At 37.4% G+C, this 21,512-nt stretch overlaps 1 protein-coding gene across 1 annotated transcript in view; it reads left to right on the top strand.

Moving 5' to 3' along the window:
• Window positions 1–1,466: 1,466 nt before the first annotated feature.
• alt (SMC superfamily domain-containing protein aluminum tubes) overlaps window positions 1,467–21,512 on the top strand; it is a 233,372-nt gene continuing 213,326 nt past the window's right edge. The window contains exon 1 of the mRNA XM_083118594.1: window positions 1,467–1,590. The gene's annotated coding sequence lies outside the window, so the exon portion shown is untranslated. The remainder of the gene's footprint in view (window positions 1,591–21,512) is intronic.

Raw genomic sequence — 21,512 nt, 5'->3', positions numbered from 1 at the left:
AAAGTCTCTCTGGCAACTCTTTCTTTACTCTCAATCGTACACATGTACACATCTCCACGTTAATGAAATAGAAGCCCGCTGTGAATTTCAAATATTGTCCCTGTACATTAACGCATACGTGTAAGCGTGCTAAGGTCGGTATTAATTAGCATTTTCTGCTTAATTCATTGTTCCATTTGGATTCTAATAAGAGCTGAACAAAGTACAAACACACAGTTTCGCACCGAGAGAGAAAAATATTTTCAATTTTCGTCCATTCGCTTAGGAACTTGGAATCCCTTCTGCGAAGGGTACTTTGTTTTGCAATAACTACAGTGCATGTGGAAGTCAAAGATTAAATTTTTCTGATTAAAAAGTTTAGCACATTTAAGAATATTTCAGTTGTGTCGTAGTGTCTGAAGAACATTTTTCGAAACGTACTATTATTACTACTTTCGAAAACAGAAAATTCCAGTTGTGTGTTATCAGAATATACCTCTGCCAAGTGTAAATTTCTCCGTTGCATATTCTGATTTTGATCCCTTAAAAAATCAAGTTTTCAATGGCGCCCTAGGCTCCTCGCTGCAGACCTACCCGTAGCGAGGGGTAAGCTAGGGGACTCTGAAGCCTAGAGCGCCATTCAAAGCTATTTTTTTAGACAACAAAGTAACGTCACAATATGCTATGTAGACATTCATACTTGGCAGAGGTGATGGGAGAAGGGAAACATACAAGGTGTTACTCTACCCTTCTTTCCATTGAAGATTTTCAAGTGATGAAGTGAACCCTAGATACTTTCTTTGAGGGGTTACCACGTGAATATAGAAATCACCATTCAACTCGGTACATGACGTTCCCTGTTAAAGTAATCTCTCAATGTTATCAATTGAAAGAGAAAATGCAAAAATTGTCAACTTTGATAATATATTTTTTCTTCGTTTCCTCAGTTCAAACTTTGTAGGATATAAATGTCAAAAACAAGAAAAAAATATCGATGGACGCACATAAAACGTCGGTGCTTCGCAGAGGGGCGCCAGATCACAATCCTTCCTACCTAGGGCGCCAAAATATGTAGCTATAACCAACTTTAAACAATTGCTAACAATTATGGTACTAATCAGTATATTGGTAAAGGCTTGCATTTCCTACATGGCAAGGATTTTATGAAGCACCAGGTTCAGCTCCCGCCGGCATAAAATCTTGAGTACCTTACTGGGTCTGTCATAATAGAAGTACAGTACATCGTTCAGGTAATGAATTCTGAGCACGTAACGTGCTCAAAATAGCCATGCGAGCGGCTCTGCTTCCCTGTGATGCAAATCCATTCATTCGTTTAAACACAACGCTGTCTCTGTATATTGTGTTGGTTAGAGGACTGCTTCTGAATTGCTAATAAGGGAGGGTGTTTTCAAGCAGAAGGCGACTGCTAACATGAAAGTTCTCACCGAATTATGCTCGAAGACTTCGATTGGTTTGACAACGAATGGCGTCATTTTTGTTTTAAGCATTGAGTGAGCGGCGTTCTTCGCTCTGCAATTGAAGACTTCTGTTTGTGCAACACGGTTCCATCATGGCGTCACCTTACTATTTTAAGTCTGTGAAAGATGTGTCGTGAGTTATTGTTTGCAATATGATTGTCGATTGATTGTTTCGTTTCAATGTTAATATTTTAAAATATAGTTCCAGGATGTTCACTTGCAGCAACTGATGTGTCGTAGACTATATCTGCGTCAACATATGTCATCTACACGTGTATTACATTGCCTTATAGTTTAAATAGTGTGCGTGTGGACCATGTAGACTTCACAAAAAATTAATTGACGAAGCTGTTTTTGAAAGAAACGTTCAATTTCCCCCATCATCATGTTTAGTTTCTACCAGACAACATTTGTATTTACAATCAAGAATTCTTGCATTCCTTTTCAAACATCAACTGTACTCAGGAGTCGAAATGGACTGGAGTTGACAGAAACGAAACGGCGTGCCGGTTCGTGAATATCTGAAACCTGTCCGTTTCGTCTCGTTGCAAATGGCAACGGACCGTTCCAGTTCGTTATTTATTATTATCATTATTTTAGATATTTAAGTATATTTTTATTTTAACTGTGCACTAAATTGTCAATACGCTTTAACATAATACATATTGTGTAGCATTTCTCCTCTACGTGGAGGTGTGTATTTGCGCGATGAGGTTTAGTTTATGATGTCGTCTATGTTGCATTCATCCTTTTGTACAGTCAACGGCAAAGATAACAGTAGGAAAATTGTCCATCGCTATTACCATGATTTTTTATTATACATCTTGTGTTGTTTTAAGGAATGGAAATCTGTTGATTCCAAGCAGGTCCTCTTCTTATTGACGTTTTATTTCAATCCATCATCATCACATTATGGAAAACAGACTGAATGAAAATGTTGATGGACAATTCGCTCATTGTTTCTTTTGCCGTTGGTATCCCCCTGCACAAGACCTTTACACAAATTCAGGTTCTCTTTCTATGGCCATAGTTTCGTGGCTACGTAAGCCACGAAATATCTCAATATTATTTCCGAGCCTTAAGCGTAGCAAGTTAGTGGTGGAGTCTGCCCTATATATATATTCTCGCTTTTGTGAGTTGTTCTCTTAGGATCTTTGTTCACTAGTGTCTCTTATGAACTCCATTACGCAAAAGCTGGACTGGTGCGGTCACATCCAGCTGCTAACATTTACTAAAACTAATTACTATGAGCTCTAAACCTGGCTCTCCTAACCTAACCACATATGAATTAGTAGAACTAAGCCGAATTGTGGGATGGGATGGGAGTTAGGTTAGAAGCTCCAAGTTTGGAGCTCTTAGTAATTACTCTTAGTGACTGTTAGCAGCTGGATGTGCCCCCTTAAAAACAACGAAATGGTTTTTTTAAACAGGGTGTCCACAAAATGTTAACACACTTTGATGGACATTCTCGCCATCATTGATGATAATACGGTTCATTGAAATTACAAACATCACGCATAATATTTCTTGTCATTTGGACACATTTTTCTCCTAATGTCTGCATTCATTTCAGTGACTTTTACCGATTTTGTGATATAAATGTCAACTTAGATGTGTCCCTACATAAAGAAAAGTCAGTGGTGTTTAATCTGGTGAACGTAGAGCGTAATCGGTGCTACCACTTTATCCATTCCATCTGTTCAGCAGATTTCATCGGTCTCCCAGATGGCGCAGTGGTAGCGTTGTCGCCTTGTAATCAAGGGGTCCCGGGTTCGATACCCGGTGGAGGCACATAGTGGTTCGGATCCCTCTTTAAACTGTAGGTCCAGTCCCGATTAGCCTTACTGTGCATAAAGTGGACTTAAAACACCAACTCAAACAAACAAACAAGTAGATTTCATCAAGATAGGCCCTCATATTACGGGCAGGTTCTCCATCGCACTGGAAATAACACTCTTTCTCACCCCCAAAATTCTCACAGATTCATACGATGTGCTTCGACATTCGATTCGAGGGCCATTCAATACCTGTCTCCGCTTGTCAATTAGATTTTTTTTTTATTCGCGTAACTTTTAGGAGTTTGTTCTTCCTTGTGGATGTTGTGAACGCCCTCAGACCAGTGGCGTCTCCTGACCCTGAACTTCAGGCGTTGGCAAAGAAGGAATGTTAACCCCTCTCCCTCTCATTTCTGTGAACCAATATTACAAATTTTCTCCGTACCTTTTTGGTGTAATTTTATAAATATTTAGAAAAACATTAAATTACATAAATTATTTTTGAAGGGTAAGGAGAAAATTAATATACTATGTTCAATACTTCGCCATACAATCAATTTTTAAAGCACGAGTTTGCAACCAGAGGGGTTGGTGGAACTCCTACCTATCACCCCTAAAAAAACACCGCGGACATAAGAATGACCCGTTCATTGAAAAATCGCTAAAATGCACATTTCCTGTTTTTCCCCTTACCTTCATTTATCCTTCCAAAAAGTAAATTTTGAAAAATCAACTGCTCATTACTTATAGTTACTTGAATTCCAGTCACACCTTAAGCTCTTTCTTACATTCTAACAATTGTTGCAGCACCAAGTTCATGACATGAACATAAGTAGTATAATTGGGGCGTTTCAAAGTAGTACTTAGTAGGTATCCTCTTTTTTTACCAATTGAATATCACTTTTTGACATATTTTGACAATTTTTTGTCGATGTTTTAGCGTTTAGCAATGTTTTAGTACAAATTTTCACTATACTCATTTTTCCCCCACTCGTACTTGGTAGGTATATTATGATGTTACGTGATACAACTTAACCTATTTTTTTTTTACGATTATTTAATTTTTTTACGATCCTAAGTGATATAACTTAACCTATTATTTTTTTATTTATGCACTGTTTGAACGTCATTATTTGAGGATCATATTTTGTAGGTATTTTTTTTTATCAATCGAATATAAGTTTTTGACATATTTTGACAATTTTTTGTCGATGTTATAGCGTTTAGCGATGTTTTAGTACAAATTTTCACTGCACTCATTTTTTCTATTTATACTTGGTAGGTATATCACGATGTTACGTGATATAACTTAACCTATCTTTTTTTTACGATTTTTTAATTTTTTTACGATCCTAAGTGATATAACTTAACCTATCATTTTTTTATTTACGCACCGAACTAACCTACAAGGGACTCTGTTTGTTTTAATATTTCAGTATTATAAGGTTTTCACAAATTTTATATAACCTAAAATGTGTTGGATGTTGATTTTTAGTATGTGGCAATTTTTTATGAATTTTAAAACTGCTCCGTGACCCTTTCGTTCTTCACGTCGTAGGCGAAGGACTTCTCTGCAATTAGGATGACACTGCATAGGGTATCCTCGGGCAAGGCATCGTGGAACTCGCAAACACCCACTCTACAAAAATTCTACTATATGATCTTTCACTGGCTAAGCTAACCTACAAATAGGAATTGGCAGCACTGACTTATAAACCCACTGGGTCTTCTTGGCATGTTTTTTCATGATGTGTTGCCAGGCTATTGGGCATCTTGGCGTATACAATGTATATATTTTGAGAGGGGGGTTATAGCTTTTTATGCTGTACGAATACTAAAAACTTGACAGTGACAACCAACAGAGTAAATAAACCTACATGCAGAAACTAACAACACTAGTTTCTGACAGTGAATTTGAAATAAAATATTAAACAAAATACATGAGTAAGCACTGTGATTACAAATAGTACCAGTGTTATACCCCCCCCCCCCAACTCCAACTGGGCAACTGGGGAAAATAATTGTACAACAATTTGTACCTAATTGTACAATACTTGTACCTAATTGTACAACATATACACAGACATAAAAAAAGAGCCTTCCCGTAACTTACTTCATGTACAATTTATATGTTTTTACAACTGTGAAAAGAAAGCATATGTGTTCTGTATGCACACATTCATTCTTATTTTTCGAAGTTGAATGAAGCACGTGTTTTTACGCTCTCGTAATACTGACCTTGCCCCACTGATTTTAAATTGCTTCCATCCGGTTTTTTTTTTCCATGTTATTTCCGCATGCACGCAACATTCGCTTTCAATAGACAGAAGGAGTTTTAGTATAGCAGGCTCCGAGTTTTACAATTTATTAAATTAAACAATAATTTATGTAAGAATATACTTGTACTTACCGAACACAAAATAATAAAAGCACATGTGAATGTTTGCGTGTGTTCATGTTATATGACGACTGAGTAAAAAAATAATGTTGACTCCCCGAAAGATAAAAGTTCCTGGTTCGACATCAGATGCATGCAAATTTTATGTTTTGCTCTCCAAAATCTTGATTTTTATGTTTGCGCTATTTGTCATACAGTAGAGGAGAAGAGGGGAGAGGGGAGGGGAGGGGGTACTATTAGCGCCATCTATTAGCAAACAATAAAAATAAAAAAGTAGGGTCAAACTTTTTCAACACCCAAAAATTTTAAACGTCCTCGTTTAGTAATACGATCAGCAGAAGACGTTTAAAAGAGTACTCTTAGTCGAGAAAGCTAATTGCTAGGGCCCATATATTGCTAAAATGTTCTTTGATTTACATATTTCTCATACCGCCATATGTTGTTCTAGTTGACTTCTTCCAAAAAAATGCTAATTAGCGAGAGTTAATTAAGCAAGGCAAGTAAAAGAAGCAAATAGGACAATATGTGGTGGCGTGGAAATATGTAAAAATTCGACTCGATTCGAATTAAAATTGGAGGATATTTTGAATTTTTTTCCTATAATGTACAAAACATTTACCGTACATAATCTTTTCCATTTACAACAGTATAAAATAAGAGGAACGTGTGACAATATCCATATTAATTAGGAAGGTATGTTGTATGCTAGGTTAGCTAATTGCGTCTTCTACAGCTTCACTGTTTAGAGGAAAGATGGAAAAAGAGAGCTCTACAAAAACTAACGCTTTTAACAATATTGTACGCCCCGTGAAAATTATATATATAAATAAGACTTAAGCGTATTATCTGTTTTCATGTCAGATTTTCCCGACCTGTGAGCTGTAGTGTTTAGGCGACAAGCGACGCGCTCAAACTAACCTCCCCCACTCATACATACACACTATGTCTTACAATAAGTAAGGCTGCTATATCACATGTAAGGGCTGACGGTTGCCAACACACACAAGATTTATTGCAAATTTTATTAACCTACGACATAAGCCATGGACACACACACACCAAGCCTTCCAGATAGGCTATAAGCAACTCACCTCTTGCAATTGTATAACGGGGAAAATTAACCTACAGCTAGCAACACTGTTTGAGCTGCTTTCGACGAGTAGTGTTACCAAACTTATTTTTTTGCAAATAGGCTCTACAGCTAGAGGCTTGAAACATATACCCTACCAGAGTATGCCAACTTACCTCATGTAAAAATATTACCTAGTACGGGTTAAGCTGTGACATACAACTAGCGAACGACACGACCACCTGACACACAGACAGAGAGAGTGTGATACAGCTTATACGCAGTTTTTCCTACACACGTACTGGGTTTAAAAGATAACTTGCAACAACCATTTCACTCACCTCCTATCATATAATAAAATTACCACAGGTTTTTGATACTTGCTGCCAGAACATGGTGGTTTTAGACTGGAAATTCAGCCCGATTATTCTATTTGTGCAAGAGAAAAATGATGATGCCTGCATTTGGAATATATAATTCTTCTTACGGTATTTTGCGTGCCCCCAGTAACCTTGCTTTCGATTCACGGAAGCTATGACGTGTATTTCCTGTTTCGCGAACATACGAGAACCTTTCACAATGTCGCATCAGATAATATATTGCAAGAGCGAGTTGGTTGTGTATATAAATCTAGTCTTGGGGAATGGACATGAATATAATGTCAAAATTATTGCATAACTTAAAAAGAATATTTATTGCACTGCGCTTTCTAGCAAAGGTAAATGTGGAATGCTCCGGCCCCTCAGAGATTCGAATACTGTTAGTTAAACAGCAAGTATTGTCATATGGACTGACGATTATTATTTTTTTAAAAAAACAGACCTCGTAGTAAGTTATAACCTGAGCTGTCTTGCAAGTCTCTCGAGTTTGATATCTGGTGAAGGAATATGATGCCACTATAAACTGTATACAAGATATACCCAGTCCCTGGCATGAGATGGACGAGAACCTATACAGTTGTACAATGGTTGTTCTTTTTATTAAAGCATAGCGCTTATTTACATGTCAGCGCAACATGCATGCAAAGAAGGGAGGGAGACCATAACGGATAATTCTTATTTCGATTTCAATATTTTTGCTAGTCATGCTATCTAGACGAACACTGGAAGATGGGCAAAAGCGAGGGAAAGAGAGAAATGTTACTTTTTGCCTCTCTGCCTGTGTGTGATATACTAGTTTTACATGCATACGGCTGTATCGTGAAGCGAGGCCGAAAATAATTTTTGAAAGCAGTCTCGAGCATCTTCGCGTTCAGCCAACAAGAGAAATAAAACATTACACATGGGTGTGGGGCGCAACAGCCACAGTACGGTAATGTGCATGGATGTTAAAACTTATTAACTACTTCACAGCTGTACCTGCACAACTCATCGACAACAAATCAACAATGTTAGGAAATGTGTGCATGGCCCCGAGAATACAATTTAAAATCACTGATGTGATATGAACCCCCTTCACTTGTGTGTATTTGAATATGCGAACATGAGGTATTTTGAATAATCGAGGCGGACAATCACAAAAACAGCTTGCAACAGTATGGAGAGTTCAAACTTCAGACGATTTTTGTTAATCTACGAAAAGCCAAGGGGCGAACGGAGATTACTACGAAAATTGTAACGCGAGGCTATTTTGGCTAATGGCAACGATGAGGATGAATAATGGTTGTTTTGATGAAATTGAAAAAGTGGGGCACGTCTGCTTCGAAGTGCATTACACCAACAACTACAATTGTCCCTCTTCCCCACACGAGGCGATTAACAGAGGTGTATTTTTGCCGGTCTACGACTCTGAGGGCTCAAGTTACAATGTTTACCTATAGCTGTACATATTTAAAAATGACCTGAGCAATTAAATGTTACAATACCGATCCTGATTTTTGTCGGATGACGTAGGTTGCAATCCCACCCCCGATGGCGTATAGACTTAAATGTTTCCATAACATGAAATACTGTTAATGGAAATCTGTCGTTTCTAATGTAAAAATCATATAACAAGAAAAAGAAGAAAATAAATGTTGCGAGCAAATACGGAGCCTCAACCCAAACACATAAATAATCAGACAAGATGTCAACGGTGCGTTCATAACTAACAAGTGATTATTCAAAAATTGAAATGGTGCAGGGGGAAACAACCAACTAACTAACTAGGCTTCTTAAACCCGAGGACAGCAAATACAAGCCTATTCTGATCTGAGAAAGATTTCTATCCATTTTTTTTCCATCCCAACCGATTTTTTTAGATCTATTCAACCCCTCATGGTACACGAGCTCCCACTGCCCTGATGGTGGAGGAAGCGAATCTATTTGGACATGAAAGAGCATTATGTGTGGGAGACTATAATTTATACATGTGGTTGCTTGGATGCTTACAGAGGATGCCATAGCTCGTGCGATTGAGGCATTTTATTAAGCACATATTTTGATGAGTGTAAAGAATTAAATAAGTCACAAGGGGCTGAGGCATGGTTCGAATTTCTCGATCTAGGTATGGATGCAGACAGACACGAAGTTTTGTGTGTGGACACAAATGATAATGGAAAAATGCCGTTCACCCCGATAGCATAGTGGTAATGTTGTTCTTGCCTCGTTTCCATCGACAACATAGTGGTTACACTGTCCAATATTAAGAAGTTCTCAAAATTATTCAATTATTTTCTCTCTTCTTCTTCTATCATCTCGGTAACCAAAAAAAGGTTTTCTCAAACGTTTAGACGACTACGAAAACGTTGAAATGTAAAATATTGTTGCATTGTAATCAAAAAAGAATTCGTTGAATATGCCTAACCTAAAATAAAATTTAAGAATTAATAGAGTTAAATATTTGCCACTCTGAAATGGCGACGGCTATCATAATATTATTTTCAGCAGGATAATAATGACAATATTATATATATTAAGGATTAGGCCCGAGGGATTCTTATTCACTACACTCGTTTCTAACCTGTCCACACTGGAAACCGAAAACACAAGTACGAGACACTAACTTGGGAGAGGACATGCAAAAACTCTGCGGGGGCTCATCTTAAAAACTTCAGTAGATGTTTGTCATGGAACTCCCTCCTTAAATTCGATTCGAAAGGCACAAATATTCCGGTTCTTGAATAAGAAGCGCGTATGCCTTCGGAAAGAGAGAAGAAGAAATAAATAAATCAACTCATGCATATTCTTCATGTACGTATGCTTGGTGACAAGAAACAGTATTTTTTTTTCTCTTCAAGAAATTGTTTTCAACTTTTTGCTAGGTGACCCAACAGGAGTGGGCGAAATAGCTTATTCATTCAAACTGGAAGCTTGCTTTTTTTTCAACAATGGAAAATACATTATTTCCAGTGAAATATCGACTCAACTACCTAGAATGGCTACCACGGGCTTGGTGACTGAATACTAAAAAACTATCGAGCGACTTACTTCACAGCAGTGTCACTTAGTTTCAACAAGAACAGTTCAAGGCTTCCCGGGGTGTCCTGCAAGGTTCGGCATTTATTTTTTTTAATAGCAAGCAGATGAACTGGCCTTACAATATGAAGACCCCTCTCACTGTGTCGGTTGCAGTTATTTTCTGGTAATTATGTCTTGCCGATGGCGTTGTCGCTTTGTAATCATACTTAGGAGTTATTTTTTTTTATTTTGCCTTTCGCGACATGTTCGACTAATCGTGACAATACGTTTCAACTTTTCTGCATAAACGTTGATCATCGTTTATCTTGTCCGCATCGATTAATCTTCTTATGTTTTTTTTTTTGTTTTTTCGTCGCGTCCATCTCTTCTGTTATCACAATCGAGACTTCTAGATTATTATTTTTTCTTCCTGCAATTTTAGAAATGTAATTTTTCATGATCATCCAGCGAACGCCTGAGACATTTCAGCAAAATGTCGATTATTCAATGGATGTTGTAAGGTTCCATGTTTTTTTTTTCACTATCTCTTGTTTGGTCGATTTTGAATTTGGGAGTTATTTTTTTATTTTGCCTTTCGCGACATGTTCGACTAATCGTGACAATACGTTTCAACCTTTCTACATAAACGTTTCAACGTTTATGTAGAAAGGTTGAAACGTATTGTCACGATTAGTCGAACATGTCGCGAAAGGCAAAATAAAAAAATAACTCCCAAATTCAAAATCGACCAAACAAGAGATAGTGAAAAAAAAAACATGGAACCTTACAACATCCATTGAATAATCGACATTTTGCTGAAATGTCTCAGGCGTTCGCTGGATGATCATGAAAAATTACATTTCTAAAATTGCAGGAAGAAAAAATAATAATCTAGAAGTCTCGATTGTGATAACAGAAGAGATGGACGCGACGAAAAAACAAAAAAAAAAACATAAGAAGATTAATCGATGCGGACAAGATAAACGATGATCAACGTTTATGCAGAAAAGTTGAAACGTATTGTCACGATTAGTCGAACATGTCGCGAAAGGCAAAATAAAAAAAAATAACTCCTAAGTATGATTACAAAGCGACAACGCCATCGGCAAGACATAATTACCAGAAAATAACTGCAACCGACACAGTGAGAGGGGTCTTCATATTGTAAGGCCAGTTCATCTGCTTGCTATTAAAAAAAATAAATGCCGAACCTTGCAGGACACCCCGGGAAGCCTTGAACTGTTCTTGTTGAAACTAAGTGACACTGCTGTGAAGTAAGTCGCTCGATAGTTTTTTAGTATTCAGTCACCAAGCCCGTGGTAGCCATTCTAGGTAGTTGAGTCGATATTTCACTGGAAATAATGTATTTTCCATTGTTGAAAAAAAAGCAAGCTTCCAGTTTGAATGAATAAGCTATTTCGCCCACTCCTGTTGGGTCACCTAGCAAAAAGTTGAAAACAATTTCTTGAAGAGAAAAAAAAATACTGTTTCTTGTCACCAAGCATACGTACATGAAGAATATGCATGAGTTGATTTATTTATTTCTTCTTCTCTCTTTCCGAAGGCATACGCGCTTCTTATTCAAGAACCGGAATATTTGTGCCTTTCGAATCGAATTTAAGGAGGGAGTTCCATGACAAACATCTACTGAAGTTTTTAAGATGAGCCCCCGCAGAGTTTTTGCATGTCCTCTCCCAAGTTAGTGTCTCGTACTTGTGTTTTCGGTTTCCAGTGTGGACAGGTTAGAAACGAGTGTAGTGAATAAGAATCCCTCGGGCCTAATCCTTAATATATATAATATTGTCATTATTATCCTGCTGAAAATAATATTATGATAGCCGTCGCCATTTCAGAGTGGCAAATATTTAACTCTATTAATTCTTAAATTTTATTTTAGGTTAGGCATATTCAACGAATTCTTTTTTGATTACAATGCAACAATATTTTACATTTCAACGTTTTCGTAGTCGTCTAAACGTTTGAGAAAACCTTTTTTTGGTTACCGAGATGATAGAAGAAGAAGAGAGAAAATAATTGAATAATTTTGAGAACTTCTTAATATTGGACAGTGTAACCACTATGTTGTCGATGGAAACGAGGCAAGAACAACATTACCACTATGCTATCGGGGTGAACGGCATTTTTCCATTATCATTTGTGTCCACACACAAAACTTCGTGTCTGTCTGCATCCATACCTAGATCGAGAAATTCGAACCATGCCTCAGCCCCTTGTGACTTATTTAATTCTTTACACTCATCAAAATATGTGCTTAATAAAATGCCTCAATCGCACGAGCTATGGCATCCTCTGTAAGCATCCAAGCAACCACATGTATAAATTATAGTCTCCCACACATAATGCTCTTTCATGTCCAAATAGATTCGCTTCCTCCACCATCAGGGCAGTGGGAGCTCGTGTACCATGAGGGGTTGAATAGATCTAAAAAAATCGGTTGGGATGGAAAAAAAATGGATAGAAATCTTTCTCAGATCAGAATAGGCTTGTATTTGCTGTCCTCGGGTTTAAGAAGCCTAGTTAGTTAGTTGGTTGTTTCCCCCTGCACCATTTCAATTTTTGAATAATCACTTGTTAGTTATGAACGCACCGTTGACATCTTGTCTGATTATTTATGTGTTTGGGTTGAGGCTCCGTATTTGCTCGCAACATTTATTTTCTTCTTTTTCTTGTTATATGATTTTTACATTAGAAACGACAGATTTCCATTAACAGTATTTCATGTTATGGAAACATTTAAGTCTATACGCCATCGGGGGTGGGATTGCAACCTACGTCATCCGACAAAAATCAGGATCGGTATTGTAACATTTAATTGCTCAGGTCATTTTTAAATATGTACAGCTATAGGTAAACATTGTAACTTGAGCCCTCAGAGTCGTAGACCGGCAAAAATACACCTCTGTTAATCGCCTCGTGTGGGGAAGAGGGACAATTGTAGTTGTTGGTGTAATGCACTTCGAAGCAGACGTGCCCCACTTTTTCAATTTCATCAAAACAACCATTATTCATCCTCATCGTTGCCATTAGCCAAAATAGCCTCGCGTTACAATTTTCGTAGTAATCTCCGTTCGCCCCTTGGCTTTTCGTAGATTAACAAAAATCGTCTGAAGTTTGAACTCTCCATACTGTTGCAAGCTGTTTTTGTGATTGTCCGCCTCGATTATTCAAAATACCTCATGTTCGCATATTCAAATACACACAAGTGAAGGGGGTTCATATCACATCAGTGATTTTAAATTGTATTCTCGGGGCCATGCACACATTTCCTAACATTGTTGATTTGTTGTCGATGAGTTGTGCAGGTACAGCTGTGAAGTAGTTAATAAGTTTTAACATCCATGCACATTACCGTACTGTGGCTGTTGCGCCCCACACCCATGTGTAATGTTTTATTTCTCTTGTTGGCTGAACGCGAAGATGCTCGAGACTGCTTTCAAAAATTATTTTCGGCCTCGCTTCACGATACAGCCGTATGCATGTAAAACTAGTATATCACACACAGGCAGAGAGGCAAAAAGTAACATTTCTCTCTTTCCCTCGCTTTTGCCCATCTTCCAGTGTTCGTCTAGATAGCGTGACTAGCAAAAATATTGAAATCGAAATAAGAATTATCCGTTATGGTCTCCCTCCCTTCTTTGCATGCATGTTGCGCTGACATGTAAATAAGCGCTATGCTTTAATAAAAAAAACAACCATTGTACAACTGTATAGGTTCTCGTCCATCTCATGCCAGGGACTGGGTATATCTTGTATACAGTTTATAGTGGCATCATATTCCTTCACCAGATATCAAACTCGAGAGACTTGCAAGACAGCTCAGGTTATAACTTACTACGAGGTCTGTTTTTTTTAAAAAAATAATAATCGTCAGTCCATATGACAATACTTGCTGTTTAACTAACAGTATTCGAATCTCTGAGGGGCCGGGGCATTCCACATTTACCTTTGCTAGAAAGCGCAGTGCAATAAATGTTTTTTTTAAGTTATGCAATAATTTTGACATTATATTCATGTCCATTCCCCAAGACTAGATTTATATACACAACCAACTCGCTCTTGCAATATATTATCTGATGCAACATTGTGAAAAATTCTCGTATGTTCGCGAAACAGGAAATACACGTCATAGCTTCCGTGAATCGAAAGCAAGGTTACTGGGGGCACGCAAAATACCGTAAGAAGAATTATATATTCCAAATGCAGGCATCATCATTTTTCTCTTGCACAAATAGAATAATCGGGCTGAATTTCCAGTCTAAAACCACCATGTTCTGGCAGCAAGTATCAAAAACCTGTGGTAATTTTATTATATGATAGGAGGTGTGTGAAATAGTTGTTGCAAGTTATCTTTTAAACCCAGTACGTGTGTAGGAAAAACTGCGTATAAGCTGTATCACACTCTCTCTGTCTGTGTGTCAGGTGGTCGTGTCGTTCGCTAGTTGTATGTCACAGCTTAACCCGTACTAGGTAATATTTTTACATGAGGTAAGTTGGCATACTCTGGTAGGGTATATGTTTCAAGCCTCTAGCTGTAGAGCCTATTTGCAAAAAAATAAGTTTGGTAACACTACTCGTCGAAAGCAGCTCAAACAGTGTTGCTAGCTGTAGGTTAATTTTCCCCGTTATACAATTGCAAGAGGTGAGTTGCTTATAGCCTATCTGGAAGGCTTGGTGTGTGTGTGTCCATGGCTTATGTCGTAGGTTAATAAAATTTGCAATAAATCTTGTGTGTGTTGGCAACCGTCAGCCCTTACATGTGATATAGCAGCCTTACTTATTGTAAGACATAGTGTGTATGTATGAGTGGGGGAGGTTAGTTTGAGCGAGTCGCTTGTCGCCTAAACACTACAGCTCACAGGTCGGGAAAATCTGACATGAAAGCAGATAATACGATTATGCCTTATTTATATATAATTTTCACGGGGTGTACAATATTGTTAAGAGCGTTAGTTTCCGTAGAGCTCTCTTTTTCCATCTTTCCTCTAAACAGTGAAGCTGTAGAAGACACAATTAGCTAACCTAGCATACGACATACCTTCCTAATTAATATGGATATTGTCACACATTCCTCTTATTTATTTTATACTGTTGTAAATGGAAAAGATTATGTACGGTAAATGTTTTGTACATTATAGGGAAAAAATGCAAAATATCCCCCAATTTTAATTCGATCCACCTCTGAATCGAATTTTTACATATTTCCACGCCACCACATATTGTCCTATTTGCTTCTTTTACTTGCCTTGCTTAATTAACTCTCGCTAATTAGCATTTTTTTGGAAGAAGTCAACTAGAACAACATATGGCGGTATGAGAAATATGTAAATTAAAGAACATTTTAGCAATATATGGGCCCTAGCAATTAGCTTTCTCGACTAAGAGTACTCTTTTAAACGTCTTCTGCTGATCGTATTACTAAACGAGGACGTTTAAAATTTTTGGGTGTTGAAAAAGTTTGACCCTACTTTTTTATTTTTATTGTTTGCTAATAGATGGCGTTAATAGTACCCCCTCCCCTCCCCTCTCCCCTCTTCTCCTCTACTGTATGACAAATAGCGCAAACATAAAAATCAAGATTTTGGAGAGCAAAACATAAAATTTGCATGCATCTGATGTCAAACCAGGAACTTTTATCTTTCGGGGAGTCAACATTATTTTTTTACTCAGTCGTCATATAACATGAACACACGCAAACATTCACATGTGCTTTTATTATTTTGTGTTCGGTAAGTACAAGTATATTCTTACATAAATTATTGTTTAATTTAATAAATTGTAAAACTCGGAGCCTGCTATACTAAAACTCCTTCTGTCTATTGAAAGCGAATGTTGCGTGCATGCGGAAATAACATGGAAAAAAAAACCGGATGGAAGCAATTTAAAATCAGTGGGGCAAGGTCAGTATTACGAGAGCGTAAAAACACGTGCTTCATTCAACTTCGAAAAATAAGAATGAATGTGTGCATACAGAACACATATGTTTTCTTTTCACAGTTGTAAAAACATATAAATTGTACATGAAGTAAGTTACGGGAAGGCTCTTTTTTTATGTCTGTGTATATGTTGTACAATTAGGTACAAGTGTTGTACAATTAGGTACAAATTGTTGTACAATTATTTTCCCCAGTTGTCCAGTTGAATTTGGGGGGAGAAAAAAGAGAGAGGAGGCATAACACTGGTACTATTTGTAATCACAGTGCTTACTCATGTATTTTGTTTAATATTTTATTTCAAATTCACTGTCAGAAACTAGTGTTGTTAGTTTCTGCATGTAGGTTTATTTACTCTGTTGGTTGTCACTGTCAAGTTTTTAGTATTCGTACAGCATAAAAAGCTATAACCCCCCTCTCAAAATATATACATTGTATACGCCAAGATGCCCAATAGCCTGGCAACACATCATGAAAAAACATGCCAAGAAGACCCAGTGGGTTTATAAGTCAGTGCTGCCAATTCCTATTTGTAGGTTAGCTTAGCCAGTGAAAGATCATATAGTAGAATTTTTGTAGAGTGGGTGTTTGCGAGTTCCACGATGCCTTGCCCGAGGATACCCTATGCAGTGTCATCCTAATTGCGGAGAAGTCCTTCGCCTACGACGTGAAGAACGAAAGGGTCACGGAGCAGTTTTAAAATTCATAAAAAATTGCCACATACTAAAAATCAACATCCAACACATTTTAGGTTATATAAAATTTGTGAAAACCTTATAATACTGAAATATTAAAACAAACAGAGTCCCTTGTAGGTTAGTTCGGTGCGTAAATAAAAAAATGATAGGTTAAGTTATATCACTTAGGATCGTAAAAAAATTAAAAAATCGTAAAAAAAAAGATAGGTTAAGTTGTATCACGTAAGATCGTGATATACCTACCAAGTATAAATAGAAAAAATGAGTGCAGTGAAAATTTGTACTAAAACATCGCTAAACGCTATAACATCGACAAAAAATTGTCAAAATATGTCAAAAACTTATATTCGATTGATAAAAAAAAAATACCTACAAAATATGATCCTCAAATAATGACGTTCAAACAGTGCATAAATAAAAAAAATGATAGGTTAAGTTATATCACTTAGGATCGTAAAAAAATTAAATAATCGTAAAAAAAAAATAGGTTAAGTTGTATCACGTAACATCATAATATACCTACCAAGTACGAGTGGGGGAAAAATGAGTATAGTAAAAATTTGTACTAAAACATTGCTAAACGCTAAAACATCGACAAAAAATTGTCAAAATATGTCAAAAAGTGATATTTAATTAGTAAAAAAAGAGGATACCTACTAAGTACTACTTTGAAACGCCCCAATTATACTACTAACATAACAATGCATAAAAAAAGCTTTCGGATAATTTTCCAAAACTTTACTTTGAAGGCCATTCAAATGACCACTCATTACAGAATATCCATCGTATGTCAGGGCAATTAATTTATCCCCACACTTATATTTATCCATTATTTCAGTCACGTGACTAAAAAGAGCTCCTGCAGTTTCATCGGCGCTCATGTCATGAAATCCAAGAAATCTTTCAATGACTTTTTTCTGTGAGGCCGAAAAAAAACGTAACACTGTTGACACCTGAGATTTTTTGCTAATGTCTGATGTTTCATTGACCATGATAGCCACAAAGTCTGTTTTTTTTAATTTCATTGTAGATTTCATCTCTCAGAACATCCGAAACTGAATTTATTAAATCATTTTGAATGCCTGCCGAAGTACCGCGAAAAACTGTAGAATTTAATAAATGTTCTTTTAATGAGGGATCGAACTCGGCACTTGCAATAAGAAATTCCATGTAATTGCCCTTACTTAGAGAGGCTGCATTTTCCTCATGGCCTCGGAATGGCAATTCTTGCTTTGCTAAATAGCAGACGGCGTTAATCTTAATCTTTAATATTTCCCTGTTCTCTTTTACTTTTTCATTGTGTAGCTCTATTTCAGCTTTTCGTTGAGTATCCAAAAGAACGTCAATTGTAGTAGGGGTGGCAACTATAAAGATGCAATTCAGACTCGCTGTGTTTTCTCACTGCAGTATTGAGATGATTCAAATCCGCATACCCTTGATAATTCCCAACACCTTTTTTAGTCTAGAATAATAAACATGTCCAACAGTAAAATTTATTCAACACATCACACCCGCAAAGCCAGTCTCAAATTTCATAGAGTTCTTTTCGAAAATGTCTCTCAAAACCTTTTCCAGCACCACTTTTTCTTTAACACACGTTGAGATCGTGAGATTCGGACATGGTCGACCATTGTCAATCACTTGTTTCTTCTCTGAATACGAAAGCCAAGAAAATGAATTATTTAAATATTTTTGCACAACACTTTCACTATTCTCCATCTTAAAATAATCACATCACTTCACACCACACGTTTAAAAAATAATGCACAACAATCACGAGCAAAACAACGCGGAACGCTGTATGAATGAAAGCCAAAGCGTTGGAAACAAATACAACGCCTTGAGAAGCTAACCATGGTGGTGGGTGGCAGGGTGCGCATGCGCGGTCATCCTATGTTTTGGCAGTGGTAAGACGTTGTATTTCCTCTCCAACGCCTTGGCAGTGCGGGACCGATCTGCCTGCCTGACAACCACTGCGCGCTGCGCCGCGTTCGAAAACTACCGGGCGCTCGAGACTGACAATTGAAGAAAAACGCTCAAAATCATAATTTATAAAAGTACAGATACTTTCTTCTTTATCTCATTTTCCTTTGGCCGTTGACACACGACTTACACACCCAGAGAAATCGCCACTGCCTCAGACTTCAAACTTATCTCTAGTCTTGTAATGGCGAGTCGCGTTGGTGTATTTCGATGAAACCTACAACGCATCTTCAATTCCTGTTTTTAAGATTCAGATAAGACATTGTCCATTAGCCAATAACGGGTAGGATTATTGCAAGCTCTCGCCAGGTACAAATTAATATACGCTTAATTGTATGAAAACACTGCAATCGTTAATGCATATAACAAGGAAACAAACCTAAGGTGTTCAGGAAAAGGCACATGAGTCACAAACTGCGATTTTCAGTTGCTCCAAGTCATAATGAATCAATTAAAGAAAATATATAAGCATAATTTTATGTTGGGCACGTGTAAAGATTCTAAATAGTGATGATCCAACATGTATATCATGTCTGTAATAATATGCTATTAAAAGAATAACTGGCTGCTGTAAAATTTCATTTTGACTCATGTGCTTCATCCCGAACAGGCTAGAAATAATGCTTGAGTATTTTTGTGTTGGCATCTTATACGTTCAAACGTTGAAATTCGTTAATTTTCTTCCGTACTCTCCTTTGTTTGGATTACTGCTTATTATATGTAGCCGTCTATATCTAAGGGGCCTCTCCGTTGGCGTTTGTAACGTTATCACCTTGTAATCAAAGGGTCTCGGGTTCGATACATTGTATCTAACACATTGTAGATGCAAACATGCGTAAGTGGAAGAAATAGCCGATATACGAGTAAATAAACTGTCTGGTTACAGCCATTGCTTCAAATCAGTTAGCCAAAAGAAGGTTTTTTTAAAAAAATATGGACTATGGAAGAGACTACAGATATTGTGGGGCACACTGTATTATGGAAGTGCCTTTACAACATTTTCCAATGAGATCGAAACGTAATGGTCATTTTGTAAGCAGTGAAGGTGACCATAACTGAAATTATTGCAGGCGGAAAGAAGAAACTTATACATAAATGCAAGAATAGTAAATTAAAGCAAGTCTCGCAGCTTTAGAGCAGCGTGACGTCATGGACATTGTACCCGAAGATATTTGGTATGCTGGTCAGCAAATAAAACAGCAGATGATAACGAGAGATTTACTACAGGCTGAAGGACGATAACGGAAGGTTGTTTTAGGAGCGAAATCGTCGGTTCTACGAAACAAGAAGTTTTCATAGTGACTCAAGCGTCCTTTGACAGTCATATTTCTTAAAGGAACGAAACGTGGGTCAGAGTAATGCAAGAGTCATGTCACCGCATATACGATGAAACCAGTAAAAATGACTTTTATCGCCCGGTGGCTGAGTAGGTTGAGTGATGAATTCTCAGCCTCTGCCTGACTGTCTTAAGTTCGAGCTCTAACGTTGACATGGATGTTTCTTTATGTCTCATCGTTTTCACATTATAATCATTCATCCACGTTGTCGCCATTAGCCAAAACAGACAGAAAAGCGACACTAAATATAACAAATGCAAGAAAGTTTTGTGCATCGTAAATTTCCATGCGTTGTAATATTTTAGAACTTTTCATTGCTAGGTACGAATGTCTAAAAATTAATTAATTTCCGAAGTCAGACTGTTTTCTTCTAAATGTCTAAATCAGCGAAAATAGATGTACAAAAATAATCACTGTGATGTAATTCATTGCTTTGAAATTTTAGTCGCCTTTCCGTCTTTCTATATTAACCCCTGCAGACCCAGGAGGTGACGTCATCGCCCATGGGGGAGCAAAGTGCGAGCAACATTTACTTGAGATTCGAATCAAGGATATTTTGCCCTTGTTAACGTCCACTATCGAACTAACTAACTAACTATCTAGCCTTCTTAAACCCGAAGGTTTATGACTGCAGCAACATAAGCCTTCCATCTGTCCCTCTCCTGAGCAAGATCAATCCAATCTTTTCCATCCTTACCCATTTCTCAACATTATCCCTCCAGGCTCCATCTTCGTCTTGGCCTTCCTACAGGTTTCTCGTTTTTAACTGAAACACGGATTTTCCTAATTAATATTATGTGACGCTCAAAATGTAGGACATTTATGATCTTTTTCAATTTCTTCCCGGACGCCGGACATTAAAATGTAGGACATGTCCGGGAAAAACCGGACGTCTGGTAACCAGAAGCTCAGTAAGATAATGGAAAGTAGTAATCACAGTGCCGTACCCAGAAATTTAGAAGGGGCGAGATTTCAATTACCGATCAATTATTACGGTTATTTCAGTGGTAAGAGGTTGATTTTTCCTATCTGACTTTTTTTTTAGGGAGCAAAACTAGGTCAGTGACATTGTGGTTTATAACCAGACCGAGGAACGCAATTAAACATTATGCATAACATAACTATTAAACAGATGTTTGTTTGTTCAATTATTTGTGCCATTAGGCTAATTGCAACGAGGATGCTGAAAGGAAAGTGAAGTGATCGAATATGTGTGTGAGTACTTCTGCCGGGCCGCGGCCCCATGCAGGGTCCTGGCATCAATTATACCCGGCCACGAGAGGTTCGCCTTAAATTTATCAGTTTGCGCAGCTATTTTTATTAACGAATATTTTTTGTGGAAATATTCTGACTGATTGACATTTTTTTGTGTTTAAAATGCAACATTCTATGAAAAATAAACATTTGCTGCCACCAAATTAATTTAGTAGGATCAGGGGTGCCCATCCCCCCAAGGCCAATGGCGCA

Source organism: Lepisma saccharinum, chromosome 3 (genome assembly GCF_977018435.1).
Source record: "Lepisma saccharinum chromosome 3, izLepSacc3.1, whole genome shotgun sequence".
In the NCBI taxonomy this organism is placed as follows: domain Eukaryota; kingdom Metazoa; phylum Arthropoda; class Insecta; order Zygentoma; family Lepismatidae; genus Lepisma; species Lepisma saccharinum.
This window is presented reverse-complemented; position numbering and strand designations above follow the sequence as displayed.